The sequence below is a fragment of the Parasteatoda tepidariorum genome, chromosome 10 (genome assembly GCF_982258835.1).
Source record: "Parasteatoda tepidariorum strain Cologne lab strain chromosome 10, Ptep-v5.0, whole genome shotgun sequence".
In the NCBI taxonomy this organism is placed as follows: domain Eukaryota; kingdom Metazoa; phylum Arthropoda; class Arachnida; order Araneae; family Theridiidae; genus Parasteatoda; species Parasteatoda tepidariorum.
The window spans coordinates 86073564-86091414 of record NC_141764.1 but is presented as its reverse complement, the minus strand read 5'-3'; positions in this window follow the sequence as shown (position 1 = coordinate 86091414).

Here is a 17851-nt window from a genome sequence, read left to right as displayed (position 1 = left end):
TTCGGGCAAATCCGTGGTTAGAATTATTTACTAAAAATTCCTTTGCTAAATAATTTCCCTTGTTAATCTATACAGTTTTTTCATGTGCAAATCCATTTCGGGCAAATCCGTGGATAAATTGTTTGCTAAAAATTTCTTTATTAATTTATACAATTCCATGTGCAAATCCATTTCGGGCAAATCCGTGGTTAAAATTATCTGCTAAAATTTTTTCTTTGTTAATTTTTCCATGTGCAAATCCATTTCGGGCAAATCCGTGTTAAAAATTATCTATTAAAATTTTTTCTTTGATAATTTAAATAATTTTTCTATGTACTAATCCATATCGTGCAAATCCGCGGCTAAAATTATTTACAAAGCAGGCAATTTATGTTTCTCTTTTCTATTTTATATTTTTTCTTAAATAAACATCTATCTTCTAAAACTATTTATGATAAATTTTTAAAATTATCCAGTATAATATTACCTTGTGCACATCCATTTCGGGCCCATCCTTGGTAACTAACAAATCAAAACTCAGAATAACAAATCACTTCAGCAGTGCAGTAAGAACGACACTTTAGAACCCTTTTGTTACACTCAATTTGCGCTTTTGTTTTCATCTTTTGTTTTCATATTTTGTAATCTGGCAATCTTTCTGCGAAAACATTTTTAAATCATTCTTGAAAAATAACTGTCCATGTAAGTTGTTATGATTTTGCTACTCGCTTTATAGACCCCCTTTTTAATGTTTTTTATTTTTATTTTATTTTTTCTTTTTCTTTTATTTTATTATCTGTTTTTACATGTTATATTTACTTTTTATGATCTATTTTTACGTAGTTATTTTATAAAAAAAATTTTTTTGAGTGCTCCTCACACTATTGTATTAATATATTTTGCTTTGGCTTTATTGATACAATATCAGAAAGCACTCTGTTTTGCGGATATAATCGTGTGGGCTGAAGAAAAGATTATATCTTTTTTTTTCCGGCTTTTTTTCCGGTTTTTTAATTAACATTTCACTTTTTTTTTTTTTTTTTTTTTTTTTTTCAAATAAAATATTGTTTGTTGTTTTTTTTTTTACTTATTATTTCCCACCCCCTTTTTTTCATATGTCTATAATTTTTCTTTGTTTTATTCTTCATTTTGAACTCATATATATATATATATATATATATATATATATATATATATATATATATATATATATATATATATATATATATATATATGTACATATATATATAATTTTATATCCATCGTAGAACTGCCCCCAATAGGTTGTATAATTTTGAGTTTGCGACTACTAGTGTTCAACTCCGTAACCAGTATGGCGACAGTTGTCGTCAAATGTAGCTAAATAATTACGTCTTGGCGACAAAATTTGTCTCCTTAAAATATGTTTGGAATTTATAAGATATATACGGAAAAAAATTTTTATATGAAATTCCATAAAAAAAATATTTTTTTTAATTAATTTTATTGTTCTCCGCGAAGTACTTAATTCAGGTATTAAAAGGAATAACAGAAAGCATCTAGTACAAATTTTAAATTTGATTCTTAAAATTTTAAATTTACATTTTGTGCTAAGCTATGCATTCATGCACTGACAGCATAATTGTTCCTCAATAAAATAATATTTTTTTCTCTTTCAGAACTGACTTTATATAAAATTTATAATTTCCGGATTGTGAAATTTTAACGTAATATTTTGTCAGCTCTTACTTTCTCTGTTTCCCTCATTTAATTATTTATTTTTAATCTGCATTTTGAATCTATTTGATAATATTATTTTAGCTTTCTTTTTCACTTAATTTTAATAAATCCTAATCTTCAATCCTTATAGGGTAATGAACCTAATTAGTTTCAGGATAATTTTTTATGTATACCATAACATGAATTATGTAATTGTAAAGTTCGATTTTTTTTTTCTCTCAAGTATGTCTACCATAAGTTTTTGGTTCACAAAATTAATACCTAGGTGGTCCTATTAGACCACTAAATTTTCATTGCTGGTGTGAATCCTGAAAACTACTATGTATCTATAGAATATTTATAAGCTCAGAGATGACTTTTATTTCAGAAAAAATAATTGAACAAATGATCGAAAAGTTGTATTAAAAATTAAATTATCAAAAGTGAAGGAGGAAGCATTACTGCACAGAAAATTCTTCAATCGAAACAAATTCGAAGAATCAAATTTAGGATATTTTCTACATTTGTTTTTAATGTTGTATAAATGGACTTTATATTGATGGATATTTTATAGTTAGTACAAAGCTGACCTTTTTATTCTTCTTCTTTTTTTTTCCTTTTTTCTTCTTTGATTTTTTTCTTAGCTAGTCTTCTCTGAATGAAAAATATTGAATCAATGAATTATTAGTTTGTTATAAATAGGTTTCAATCAAAGCAACAATTCTCTTAAAATTTTTCTGCTTATATTTTTCTTAAGAAACTCAAAATCAGAAGTATTTATTTTTCTCGGAAGACCATTTACGATCTTGCGACTTATCACTACTGGTACTGACATAAACAACTTGTGAAGGACCATTGAAAACTTTAAAACGTTATTACATTGTTATTGTTTTCAAGAAAAAAATTTAGTGCACTAGGTAAAATAAAAAGACATAAAAAAAAATTTCAGAAGTGCTAAAAATGCATCTGTTAATCCCTCTTACAAAAAAATTTTTAAAAAAAGTTTTTCTATTCTAGATTTATAAAAAAAATTAATCTTTTTCCTTCATTCTCATATTTGTAAGTAGACTGCGATAAATACAGAAATTCAGTCATGAAGCTACGTTCTCAGGATTATGTGTTCAACAGTAGGAGTCAGTTATACCTATGCCATATACCAAATAACAAGTAATATTGGTGGAACAAACACCATTTGTTGGGATACCCTAAGTTACATAAAATGAGTTATTGTTTATTATTTTTAAGAAGAAAAAAAATCCTAAATTAGGCTTAACTGTTTCTTTAGAAGTACTAGAAATATAACTGGTGTTTCCTCTAACAAATGAATGAAGTGTTTGATACTTTGTATGAAACAATGAGTCCAACCTTCTTGGTTCATTTTACCAGTTCATATTTTAAGTAGACCGCGATAAATACCGAAATTGATGTCCAAGTTCAGTCATGAAGCAATGTTTTCAAGATTATGTGTCTAACAACAGGAGTCAATTATACCTATACCACATACCGAATAATAAGTAATATTGGTAAAATAAATACCATTTGTTGGGAAACCCTAAGTTAAGTAAAAAGAACTATATTGTTATTGTTTATTATTTGTAAGGGAAAAAGAACATAAACTAGGCTTAACTTTTTCTTTAGAAATGTTAAAAATATAACTGTCGGTTCCTCTAACAAATAAATGAAGTTTTCATACTTTATATAAAACAATGAGTCCAATCTTCTTGATTCCGTTTACCTTCTTTAGCTCATATTTTAAGTAAATGAAAAAGCATACAGAAATTGTTCTCCACAATCGGCCATCAAACAGCGCTTTCAAGATTGCGTGTGTAACAGCAGGGGTCAAATATCTTTTTCACTGATCATAATGTTGTTTCCTAAATGCTTGAAGAGTTTTTGGGGACTCAACACTACAATTAGACTGTTCATATTTCTATCCTTATGATTTCGATTCGTCTTCAAATTAAGAGGTAAAAGTCCATTAGGGCTCTTTGTTCCTATAAAACGCAAATGAGAATTTTATTGTCTAATAGAAGGCTAAGTGGATTTTACGATAAACGGAACGAACTTCAACGAAGTCGTAAAAGTTTATTTTATTTAACTTTCACCAGTTCAATTGAACAAATAGGTCATTCCAAAAACCTAAAATTGCATGTCAACATTGTCAAACTGCTCTTGCTCTTTTCATGTTTATTCTAATTTCCTATTTAAAAGGAAATTATAAAAAAATAAAAGCTGTTGTGCAGGTTTTCGTTGCTGAGATTTTGATTTATAGTATGCAGTACAGTAAAATTAAAAAGGGAACTAACTTGTTTGAGATAGTTAAACGGACAGTGACATGTATTAGAAATGTATAAAACTATTTTGAAATAAATGTGTTTCTCATTTCCGCGTTTTACATTTTTTATGACTATTTTCTAAAATTACGAATTATAAACGCCACGCAATTTAAGAATTTAATTCAAAAGCCTTATAATTATATATAAATATAATTATAAGGCTTCTCTATAATTATATATAAATTAATTCCCTTCTATAACCTTTGAATGACTTCTAGATACGCTTTTTATCATCTACTACAAAAGAAAGTATAAAAATTAATCTCTTCTTATTCTTTATTTTCAAAAATCTGTTCATCTTCTCTAATTTTACATTATTTAAAAAGTTGAAATTTTGTCTAATTTTCTACATAATGACTCCTTTGGTTCAATGTATCTTTGAGCAAGTTGTGATAGTTTTGTATGTCTGTGTCATACCAGCTCCCCACTATGTCCTTGTATTTTATTTGACTTTATAACCGTCGTTGAACAGCCAACCCAAATTTACGGGTTTACGACTACTAATGCTCAATTCTGCAGCCTTGTAATTTTGAACCCAATCCAGAAGACAAGGAAAGTCCTGGATCGAGTATTGGGAAAAATTTGCCTTCGTGGAGGAGTCTTTGATGGAACTAACCCGCATTTGCGTTACATGGAAAGGAAGACCACGGAGCCTCCCACGGTTAGCCTGACGGCAAGGGGACTGTAGCCCATGATCCGTCTACCACTGAGGATATTTCACGTCAGCACTGTGGTCGGTGAAAGCCGGATACGGAATTCGTATTGACTGGGATTCGAACTCGGTTCGCCCCATTGGAAGGCGAACGCTCTATCCCCTGAGCCATCGCGGCTCATGTCCTTGTATTGAACTCTATCTTTTACCTCGGAGCTAAATATCCTTCCGAGCAAGTATTTATTTTTTTATTTTTTTTAATTTGCTTAGAGAATAGGTGGTAGTCGAGTAATGGTCAGTCGTTGCAGAAAGTTAAAAAAAAATGTTCGATCACTAAAATGACATGATATTATTGAGTATAAACGGGCTTTATATGTCAAAAGGAACCGTGTACTTTTAGAATTGCCCTCATATGAGCGTTGAAGAGAAGTTAAATGCTACCCCGATTACCTGATTTAAACAACAAAAGTCATTCAGTCAAAATTTCATTCAATATAATAAATAAGTCAAATTTTGCCTATCATTTAAAAAATCCGATATTTTTAACAACCCATTTATTTAAAATGAAATCACACTGAAAACACGAGTTTTCGTACCTTATTCAAATCTTCACGTATTTCCGTAATTAATGCTACCTGTGGGAGAATATATATGAATTGAAGGAGGAAATTGAACTGAGTTGCAAAAAAAATTTAGAATAAAAATTTGAGTTTTTTTTTCTAGATACCCATTTTTGTAAACATGCGATTACATATCATTTACAAAGTTACTATATAATAAAGTATCACAATTTAACTATATACTCATCCACAAACAAGTAAGCAATCCGTTATACTCAGATAATCTCAATAAATGACTATCTTCTCTTACGTGGCCTTTATTTCCTAATGGTAGAACAACAGAATAATCTCTAGACATATCTAAAATCCAATGAGACATGAAATTAAATAAAATTAGAGCAGAATTTAACATTATTTATTTAAAAACAGAGAATTTAAATTATAAGACAGAAAGAAGAAACTGGGATAAAGCAAATGAGGATGAAAAATGTATATCGCAGTGAAGTGATAAAATTTAAGAAGACGGCATTTTAAACAGTTTTCCCACACACTATAAACGCCGCAGGAATGAAATCGTTTTACGTTTTGTCCACAGTTCTTTCATCTTGTTCTTACAGCGGGACTTTCAACTGCTTATTATTGTTCTTTTAAAATGACATAAATGGATATTGATTCCGTATCATTATACTTCGATATTGATTGATATTGAGAAAAGCTTCTGGGAACTTGGGATTTCATTCAGCTAAGTTGGAAATTGCTAGGATTTTCAAGTTCTTCCTCCGTGAAGCGACTTTGCATCTGCGTCAGAGCTTAACCATGGCTCTGTATTCAGCGTAAACACGAACATGAACACATCTTTCAACGGAAAAACCTTGGAATGTACTCTTCTCTAAAACCACTGCTGCTTGTTCCTGACAGTTAAGCTTTAAGATCTAAAGCACCCCAACTGTCCGTAAGCGTTTGCTGAATCTAATTCAGTAAATTTTAATCCTTTTGATCAGTGGTCGGAAGTAGCTTGCTACAAATAACGAAACTACTGTAGTCGCTACTTCTTTTCGTAGTTTGTAGAGCGCTACAAGTAACGAAACTACTGTAATCGCTACTTTTTTTCGTAGTTTGTAGTGTAGCGCGCTACAAGTAACGAAACTACTGTAATCGCTATTTCTTTTCGTAGTTTGTAGTGTAGAGCGCTACAAGTAACGAAACTACTGTAGTCGCTACTTCTTTTCGTAGTTTGTAGTGTAGAGCGCTACAAGTAACTAAACTACTGTAATCGCTACTTTTTTTCGTAGTTTGTAGTGTAGCGAGTTACAAGTAACGAAACTACTGTAGTCGCTATTTCTTTTCGTAGTTTGTAGTGTAGAGCGCTACAAGTAACGAAACTACTGTAATCGCTACTTTTTTTCGTAGTTTGTAGTGTAGAGCGCTACAAGTAACGAAACTACTGTAGTCGCTACTTCTTTTCGTTGTTTGTAGTGTAGAGCACTACAAGTAACGAAACTACTGTAATCGCTACTTTTTTTCGTAGTTTGTAGTGTAGCGAGTTACAAGTAACGAAACTACTGTAGTCGCTACTGTTTTTCGTTGTTTATATTGTCGCGCGCTACTTCTTAAAAGAAGTAGTGAAGCGTGTAATGCGATACAAAAAAAATAGTAGTTTGTAGTCTACTTTTAAAGTTTAGTAAAGAAACTAAGTTCAAACGCAAAAAAATATTTCGTCCAATACTCCAGAGTAAAAACTTCTTTTTTTTAAAAAAAATTTTGGTTGGCCGCAGATATTTCTTTCATGTTCTTAATTTATTTCGTTCATTAATATTGGTAATTTTGTAAACGAAGGAATCATTGGAAATCGAGCCATTAAGATTGAGTCATAGAACGCGAAGATCCGATGATTAGAGTTACTCAGGGTGTTCCATTTTTTATTTTTATTTTGTGCACTGTTCTTTATTTCTCGGAGGATATGGATGGAAAAACATTAATCACTTAAATCCCAAATATTTGATAATTTCTTATCATTTCTTAAATTAAATATTTATCTCTAGCTGAGTATTGAGATTGAAGATAAAGCGAATAAATTCGTAAAAAGTCCTTTAGAATAACAAACTATCTCATTTAAAGATAAATTAACTTCCTTAATAACTTCTCCTGCCTAAGCCAATTTTTTATTCAAAACCATTTCGAACAACGGTGTGAATTATGCTCTCCAGTATAGTATGTATGTCTTCTAAAAGTAGTGAAGTAGTAACTATATTTCGAAAGTAGTTTGTAGTCGCTATATTTTCAAAAAAAAAAAAAGTAATTGTAGTTATAGTCAACTACAATTGTAATAAAGCAATTGTAGTTAACTACAAAGTTTTTCCATAGTTTTCAAATGTAGTTTTTCCTACCAATGCTTTTGATCATTTGTTCAACTATACTGCGCTCCAAATGCTAAGGTACAACCTGTTATCTGTGTCTAATTTTAAAGCAAATGAACATAGAATGATGTTAGCAGAGCATGCGTTAGTGAGTGTGTTAACTCATATGAGAAAACTTGTGGTTGGGTTGGTTGGTTCTAATGCCACTTGCCACACGAGCAAGCCTGCTTGGTGAAACCGAGCAGATTTATACCAGAGTGTGCGATTCTTGTTTTTCTGTGAAGCCATCTATGGCTAAGAATTCGACTTCGCCACACCATACGTCACACCTGTTTATAAGGCGGACCCATTCATTTATCCACAGATCGTAAGTTTGACCTGAATCAGAGAACGATCGATCTCCAATCCAGTACCCCCAGAGGTATTGATTTAGAGAAAACTTGTAGATTTTAAATAGTTTTTTTTTTTTTAGTTTTTACATACAGTACCATCTCGATACAGCAAACAACTAAATATAATTACTTAGAATACAGCTTAACAAAATATGGTGCATCATCACACAACCAATAACATTGTGAAGTGACATCTGCTTTCAACAACGCATATCTAGTATACTGATTCCGTAATAGGTACGAATGACGTCACTTTCGTTATCTGAAAAAAAATTATCAGTTGCCAACACACGACCGAAACTTAAATCTGTTAATTTAATGTGTTCAGAGGAGTAACAAGCCACTACAACATAAGAGCCTTAAAAACTATGAATCTTATTGCAACAATTGAATTAAAAGTTTTTTTCTAACTAAGAGGTTGTTCAAATAGCATAGAATAGCATACGTAGGCCGGGATAGCCTGGTCGGTAGGGTGCTGGGCCCATGTCCAAGAGTTCGTGGGCTCGAACCCCGACGGCCGAAGACTCCCCGTGTAGTAAAGTGACTGATGCACGTTAAATCCATCGCATCGCAAAAGTCCTCCATGTTCCCATAACAAATCAATGCCTCTGGGGGTACTGGTTCGTTCTCTGATTCAGGTGAAACTTACGATCTGTGGATGAATGAATGGGTTTATGAATGGTCAGCCCTATAAACAGGTGCGACGTATGGTGTGGCAAAAGTCGAATTCTTGGTCATAGATGGCGCCACTGAAAAACAAGAAACGCACACTCCGTCTTAAATTTGCTCGGTTTCACCAAGCAGGCTTGCCCGTGTGGCAAGTGCCATTAGAAACAACAATCAATTAGCATATTTCATATATTTTGATCTTCACTCCTCCTCTGATGCTTACGTTAGATCTTACATTACGTTACGTTAGATCGTTTTTCAGGTTTTGATTATTTTTGAATATTTTGATTGAAGGGATTTTGTCAGATATACGGAATTTAGTGCCGTAAATAGATATATTTGCTTTTACTCTCCCTTTCAGCAAAAAAAAAAAAAGTAAATCAGAACCACCGTGCTTGTGTAATATTTGAACTATTCCGAGTTTTTAATAGTTTGCTTTCTCCTAAGCTTTGAGATTTTAATGCTTTCTCAATATGAAAACTTAACTGCTGTAAATTTTAAACCTTTTTGATCATTTTACTTTCTGCCATTTATAATTTTGATTGTTCAATTTATTCAGCTATAAAACCTTCATCTAAAAGCATTCTTCCGTTTCTGAACAAAAGAAGAAAAAAAAGCATACAGTATTCATGTTTTAAAGGAATCTTCGCTCAAATGATGCGCGAAATTCTTAAAAGTTTGTAAAATGACATACGAAAAATAATGAGTCTGAAAGCGCTGATCTAGAAAAAATAATATAAAAAAAAACTATATTTGTTCGTCAATTTCTTTTCTTAATTTATTATTTGAATCTAATTTTAAAATAGCTTTTACAGTTGGTGAGCAATAATTGAGCAATGTTTCGTATTTATTCATCTAAGCATTTGTATTAGATTAGAATTTATTAATAAAGTCTGGGCACGAGAATAAAAAATCGTCACCCTAAATAGGATTCACGTGAAAGTCAGAAAATTACAAAAAGTTAATTCTGAATTATTCGGAATTCTTCGTGGAAAAAAAATCCACCGTGAATGTAATTCTTTAAAGAACCCAGCAATTAGAGCATAAAATTTAATTTTGATTAAATAGGATATGGGGTTTTATTGTTTAATAAAGACTAGTTAAGATAGTTTTAAATTTATTAACGTTAAGCACATCATATGATAGAATGACGTATAATTGCAGTAAAATAAAATATTTTAAGGAAAACTAAAAATATCATGAAAAATGATAGTTTTCATAAAAGTAAAGGAGAGTCGGGTAGCCCCGCTCACTTAAGAAGTATTGCTTATATTTCTGTATAATATTGAGTAATAATCAATATTTTTGTATGTTTCTATTGCTTTATCATCTAATTAAATAATGCAAAAAGAATAAACCAAAAAAAGAATAGTTTAACTTTAAAAAATAGAAATTTAAAAAAACATGTTTTTCAGCTCTTTTCAAAATGTGTCGGGTAGCCCCGCCCAGTTACAAAAATTATGTTTTTTGACTGTTTTTTCAGGTGTAAATGAAAATGACCAATGATAAACCTCATTTATCATTTTTATCACAAAATTATTTTATTTATTACATATTTATATACTTATAGTGAATTCTATCATTTAATAACAACCATTTAATAACAACAATATTTGTTGTTAAAAACGCATATAACATTCCAATTTGAAGCAATAAAATAATAATCCTTGCAACCGTACATTTATCAACGAAATAAAATTGGTCTTTGATACCCGACATTCATGTGTACCCTAAATCCAATTTTTTTGTAAATTTGTAATTACTCGAACAATTTTTCACATATAGACTTCTTTCTTTGTGCAAATTAAACTTGAGATTACATACTTTAATGCTGTATGTAAAGAAAAAATTATTTTTTTAGTATTAAAATGAAGTTTAATCGAAACATTTAACCAATTTTTCTTAATTTCATGACTACTGCATTCAACATATTTTCAAAACTATTGTTTACCATGTTAACAGCTGCATAAATATTTGAAACTTTGAAAATAATCTTTTTTTAATATAACAATTAATGTCCGATGGTCCATTGACTTGAAAAAATAGTCTATACATATGAAATTGACAGTGGGGAATTTATTATGCCCGACTCTCCCCTAACTCTTATAATTTTTATTCTTAAAATTCAAAAATGGAAATACAAAAAAAAACGAAAAAAAAATATCTTAAGCATATTGTAGAGAATGAATGAGTGCAGTTAAAGTTAGAATTTTACAATTTATATATTACTCAACTGACTTACTAGTCAATTTATTTTATTTTATAACCTATGATAAATAGCCGATCCAATTCTAAATTAACGGTGATGAGTGTTCAACTCCATAGCCTTGTAAATTTTAAACCACCCCAGAAGACAAGGGTCCTCCTAGATCAAGCATTGCGGTAAACTAGATTTCTTGGTGGACTTTTCAATGGTACCAATCCACATCTGCGTTTCATGGAGAAGAAAACCTCCCACGATTAGCCCGACGCCAAAGAGATTCTAACACATGATCCGCTTACGACTGAGGATGTTTTACGTCAGTACTCGTCATTTGCGTATGAACCGGGAGCAGAATCCGTATCAACCACTGCTGGGACTCGAACCTGGGTCAACTCATTGGAAAGCGAACGCTCTATCGCATAGCTCTTTTATTACTCATTTTATTTAACTTTATAAACAGCGTTGAACAGCCGACCCGATTTTGAGATAATGACTATCAATGTTAAGCTTCGTAGCCTTGTAATTTTGAATCCAACCCAGAAGACAAAGGAACTCCTGAAGCAAGCATTGGGACAAACTAGCCTTCATGGAGAACTTTTTGATGGAACTAACCCGCATCTCCGTTACTGAGAATATTTTACGTCAGCACTGTGGTCTGTGAGCAGAATTCGTATCGATCAGCCACCGCTGTAATTCGAACTTGAGTCACCTCATAGGAAGGTGTACGCACTATCTCCTGAGCCACCGTGACTCTCTTATTAGTTATTCTAACTTTCAAATGTTCTTACGTCAAAAAGTGATTTTACGAATGCAAAAGAGAACTGAATTTACGATGGCACCTCACCTAAGACTTTATCCTACTAATTAATAAACAATGCTGACTTTTATTTCCTTTAATAGTATCCTAACTTAAAATAATCAGCCGATCATTAATTTTCAAAAACATTACTTAAGCCTAAGTGATTTGCGATTTTTTGGTAACAAAGGTAAATGAAAACTCTCCAAATCACACAACGTTTTATTTGCAAGGCCTTACACATGGTCCATAAATTTGATGGTAGATTTAAATATAAAGTGAAAGACTGCTGATAACTTAACTGCATCATATCCTATTCTCACATATCATGCCTTTACCTTTTCTGACGTTCACTTACTAAATTATTTTAAAATGATAAACGTATCTATAATTATATACATTACCCTACAATAAAGGAGGGATATTTCCGTATCGTGATCTGTTGCGCCAACTACTATCGCCAAGTGCCAAATAGATTTTAAACTTACCAATTTAAAAACTTAACAAATTTAAAAAAAAAAAAAAACATGTAGATATTTCCCTGAGGGTGGTTACGAGTTATACTTTCAAGTCGGTTCCTTTCTGTGATTTTTTTAAATTTTTTTTTTTTTTTTTATTTTTTTTTTTTTTTTAGTTTCTCGTGGACCACTGCCTGAAAGTTTCCAGCACTTGGCGATTATTCTGCCACAGATCACGATACGGAAATCTCCCCAATAATGGAAGAGACACTTTCGTTCGGTTTTTGATATTTTTTTGAATTTCTTAAGAAATACTTGGAGGACTATTTTGTAATTTTAGAACTGTTTGGTTCATTCGATTTTTCATACTTTCCAATAAAATTTAAAACTTTCAGGACTTTTAGGGACCGACAATAAATTACAAGAGAAAGCAAGTATTTTTTTGAACACTCTATGCCAAAAAATCAAGCAATTAACTTGTAAATTGTGTCGATTACTTTGGTTGTTATTTTTTTGTTCAATGACTGCATAAAATTTCGCAAATCTAGTTTGAATATTTATGAGAATATGAACATGTTTATTTTGTATCATGTTTTTTTTTTTTTTTTTTTCAAAAATATTCTGTTCTTCAGAAATATTCTGTAAAATTAAACAAAATTTTTGCAGCAATTTAAAATAAATTTGCTTTAAAATTGAAAAAAAATTGTTAAAAAACGTGTAAGGTAAGAGTATTTAAAGTAGTTCTTTTGCACTGCGCATGAACGGAGAAAATTTGAAATTATTTTTTCCAGTCATAGGAATTGTAATTTGCAATACTACATCATAAATTTGTGAAAAGTCCCTGATTATTTTGAGCTTTCTTTTAAAAAGTACAAAAACTACTTAGAAAATTACTTAAAACTTTTAACATTTTTAAGATATTTAAATCAGATTCTTTCCATTAGTTGCCAAATACGATTCACTATAAAATTATGAAGAAAAAAAACAATTTTAAATTTTTTCCGCGAATGCGCAGTACAAAAGAACTACTTTAAATATTCATATCTTGCGTATTTTTCAACAATTTAAAACAATAATTTTGTAAGTAATTTTAAATTGTTTAAAAATATTGTTTGATTTCACTGAATATGTAAGTTATAGTAAAATACATAAGAGAAAAATTGATCTTCTGGCTTAGGGTGTTTGAAAATACTTGTTTTCTTCATAATTTATTGTCGGTATTATTTACCTCTGAAAGCTTTATTGCAAAGTATTTAAAATAACGTGTACTAAATACTTCTAAATTTACGAAAAAAAAGTTTTCTATGTACTTCTTGAGAAGTTCAAGAAATTATCAAAAACTGAAAGCGCCTCTTCCATTATTGTAGGTTAGAGTTTATAATAATGCTAAATAAGGTTTGTATATTGCAAGATAATATCTCAATTTCAACAACACAATACATTGTTGAGAAATATTGATATTTCAAGATTTATCGTGATCGTTCCCTATTTAACTATCAATATTTTTTAACCAATATGAAATTTAACAATCGTCACTGAGTGGTGTACAAGTGAGGATGAAGAATAGAATGACCCCTGCCATCTAGCCAAAGGGAGAGTCTAATCGACGACTAAGAATTCGAAAACAATAAAATCTCTTATCTTCATTTTGAAATAAAATTTTTTGTCAGAATTAATCAGATAGATCAGAAATTTAATACTTTTCCAGTACGTTTTATAAGAATATAAAGTTTGTTAACCTAAATCTAGTTACAAGTCGATTTGTCTGGAAGAAGCAGATTGAGAAAGCCTTGGCCTGCACTAGGCTGCAGTGCTGTTAAAGAAGAAAATTGGAGAGCGTAGTAGAGGAAAGCTCCAAGTAACATTCTAAAAAAGCGTAAAATATTGGACTTTATAAACATGTTATGGTAAGGTGCATGTTATGTATAAGTTGAGTTCTAAAACTTAACTTTTTTTCTACAAGGTCATTGAATAAATAGGATTTTATGCGAAAAATATGTTGTGCAAGCAGCTTCTTTCTGTTAATAGATTTTATAAAGGGTAATAGGTTTTAAAATGCATTTAGAGCATTTTCTTATCAAGCTATTCAATAATAAAAAACTATGAATTTTAATTATCCCAAACATAATATACAGAAAAGAGCCATTATTATGCGTGTTCTTATTCATTTTCTTTTTTAAAAAAATAATCTCAATCACTTCTAGAATCAGAACTATAAAGTATAAACATCTTGTTGGAAAAAAAAATCAAAAGAGCCATTATGAAAATAAAACCTCTGAAAAACTCGTTTAAAAAGTTACTTTCTTTTCTACTATTCCGTTAAAAGAATAAGATAATATTCTTATCATGCCGGCAAACGTGGTTTCTAACATTAAATTGTTTTTTTTTTTTTTTTTTTTTTTTAAGGGAGAAAAAGTGGATCACTTTATATAATGGACCATTCTAACCAACTTCTTATATTCAAAATATGAACAATATAAAGGAAATTTTGTTTTAAAAAAATTACGAGCAAAAAGTTTAACTTTTCGTTTTTTTCTTTCTTAATGAGGCACGTACAATCATTATCAACCAGAAAAAAAAGACGAAAATACTTAAGGCTGCAACAAAATATGGCTTGCAAAAAATTTAATTAAAATTTTAAATTATGTAAATTTTTTCCAAGCAAAGTAGAAAGAAAATTATTTATATCTATTTACTTAATTTGTATCAGTGCGTGAACAATAACCAACAAGAAAAAAAAGTTGTTTTAATAATCAAATTTTTACAAACTAAGTGCCAAGCTTAAAGATTCAAAGGGGTGAATTCAAATATGGTGATTAATAAGTGCTATCGGTTAATTAACTTAAAAAGATCAGATAGAAAAACATACTTTTTCTAATCAGATTTATATATTTAACCATTAAAATAAAGGGGGTCAGGCGGTAGTCGCTATTTGGAAAATATGGTCCCAATAGTTTACAGGGTGCGTAGCCAAATCTTTCAACAAAAAATAAGCACTCAAAAAAATTTTTAAGCACAATACACATTTACAAAATGTAAAATAACGTTCAAAGACTTTACATGATCATGATAAAATAACCAGTTTCTGACAAAGAACTCTTTTCTTGATTATATTAGCCATTATAAAATGCTTGAGAAATTTTTCGGTTCGATATCAGAAAGTGGAAAATGAAGCCTGAAACTGAGAATAGCTTGGAAAATGCAGCTAAGTTGCGCATAAGAGTACCTACAATAATCTTACCGAACCAACTCAGTAGACGCACATGCGGACTTCCAAGTATTTCATCAAACTTGTAAAATGATTGGAGCTTTCATATGCTATGGACCGACGGTACGCCGATATAGATTGTGGTTGAATGAATTGTGAAAACATTGAATAGAACAATGTGAAAAGCACGCTTTTGCATAATACGGGCTGAAAATCGACAAGGTAAAGAGAAAAAAAATCTCATTTTGGAAAAGTGAAAATTAAGCACCTTTAAGGGCTTTTAAAAAACGGAAATAAGCACCGTTAAGTACTCTTTTAAAACACCACGCACCATGATTTAGGCAAGAGAGTGATCGATAGTTTGGGCCTGTTATTGTTAAATATTTACTTTTTGCATATTTCGCTAAGGGAAATTTTTATGCATCGCAAACTTTTGGCACACAAAAATTAGTTTAACCAAGGATAACTCCACATAAAAATAATTTTGAATAATTACTTCTTTCATTTATCAAGGGTCAGAGGTTTTTGGGATTAGTATGGTTTACAAATTTTTAAGCCATTTTATTTAAACTGTGTAGTTTTAAACTATAAAAAAGGAAAATTTTACGAAATCGGTCAAATATTTGAGCGAAACGAATCGACAAAATTGAACGTTTGTTCAAGGAAAGTACGCTTTTGATGCATCTGCTAATTAGTACTAATTAATTAGCATATTTTAACCATTACAGCACCCTTGAATCATTAAGATAGGCTCTCAGTAAGCAAAATTGTTCCATTATAAAACACAAGTTATTCAGTGTGACATTTCTTTCCCCCACTTAACTATTGTAAGTGAAACCCGCCCTCCAGAATGTTCGTTTAAACTGTAAATCTTCATAAGTTCGAAAGAGCAAATGTTGAAGGACGTAAAAAGAGAAAATAATTATAGTTATAAAAGTTAAATTGGCAAAAATACTAATTTCAGAAGAAAAAAAAACTTCTTTCCCTTCAAAATAAATGTATTTAATTTATTATTGCTTAATATATTAATTCAAACGTTTAACTATTATTCTATAATTAAAAGTTCTATATTATAATTTTCCTATAATTAAAATTGACGAATTTACTAGACAACAACATTTACCTAAGCTATGGAGAAAAACAATGATTCACAATAGTGTAGAATTAAATTAGTTTCTAAATATTTTAAATACAACAGCGCAGTTAAAATAGGATAGGCTGATGCATGTTAAGTCTGTAGCGGTCACAATGTCCTCCAAGTTCCCACAACAAATCAATACCTCTGAAGTACTAATTTGGAGATTGATTGTTCTCTGGTTCAGATCAAAAGTACGATCTTTGGATGAATGGAATATGATTGGGTCCTTTCCTTGAAACGGGCTGTGACGTGTGTGGCTGAAGTAGTATTCTTAGCCATAGATGGCGCCACTGAAAAAATTGATTTTAAGCAGGCTTGCTAGTATTGTCAAGTGGTATGAGTAACAACAAAGTAAGATCAGAAAAGAAGAGAAAAATGATGTAGTAATATCAAAATACTTTAAAAATCAGCAATAACAAATAACTTTTAAAACCATTATAATATAAAAATTTTGCATATGATTTTATAAAATTTTGTGGATAAGTTCTAAATGAAAAAAAAACTGATAGTTTTCCTGTAAAAACAGCTTAAAACTGCTATTAGGAATATAAGAATTCTTTAAACCAGATCAACAGATCTTTAAAATTAGAATTTATGTTAGGTAGTTGAATTTGCAAGTCTACTATAGCTACTGTTTTGCTATATAAGTTAAGTCTAGTAGCTTTGCCGTATAATTTGAAATTGAATAAAATAAGCTGAATTATACTTTTTAAAAAGAACTGTTATAAACTGAGAGAATGGTTATCCAAAAAAAATAATTCTGCATTCTCCAATTTGTTTATTTTATTGTGAATTTCTAAGTTCAATGAGAAATGCTGATGCAATCATTAGTAAACGCATATGTCTTTAGTAACGTATTAAATATACTGTTACAGAAAAAGTTTATTTGCTATTTCTTTTTAAAAAATTTTTTAGCATTTTTACAAAAATAATTTTAAAAAAAAATAACCTTAATATTAAATAAATAATTAATTATTAGTTGGAGGTACACCTGTTACAGGTTTCAAAAAACATTTGCTAGTTTAAAAAAATCCTAACTCATGGAACCGTTGCAACCAAACTTCAACATACAACTTAGGAATCCTAGGGATCGGCAGAACACCATTTGAGAACAGCTGCTTAATCCTATTAATTTTACATCATTTTGAATACCAAAAACTATAACCAAACTTTTTTATTAATTTCACATGTAAAGAATTGCTAAATGAAATATTGAGAGAATTCTTCAAAGAACTCTTTTCCTGATTATATTAGCCATTATAAAATGATCAAGAGATTTTTCAGTTTGATATCAGAGAGTGCAAAAAGAAGCCTGAAATTGAGAATATCTTACAAAATGCAGCAGTAGAGGCACCTGCGGAATCCAAAGTATTTTATCAAACATGTAAAATGATTGGCGCTGAAT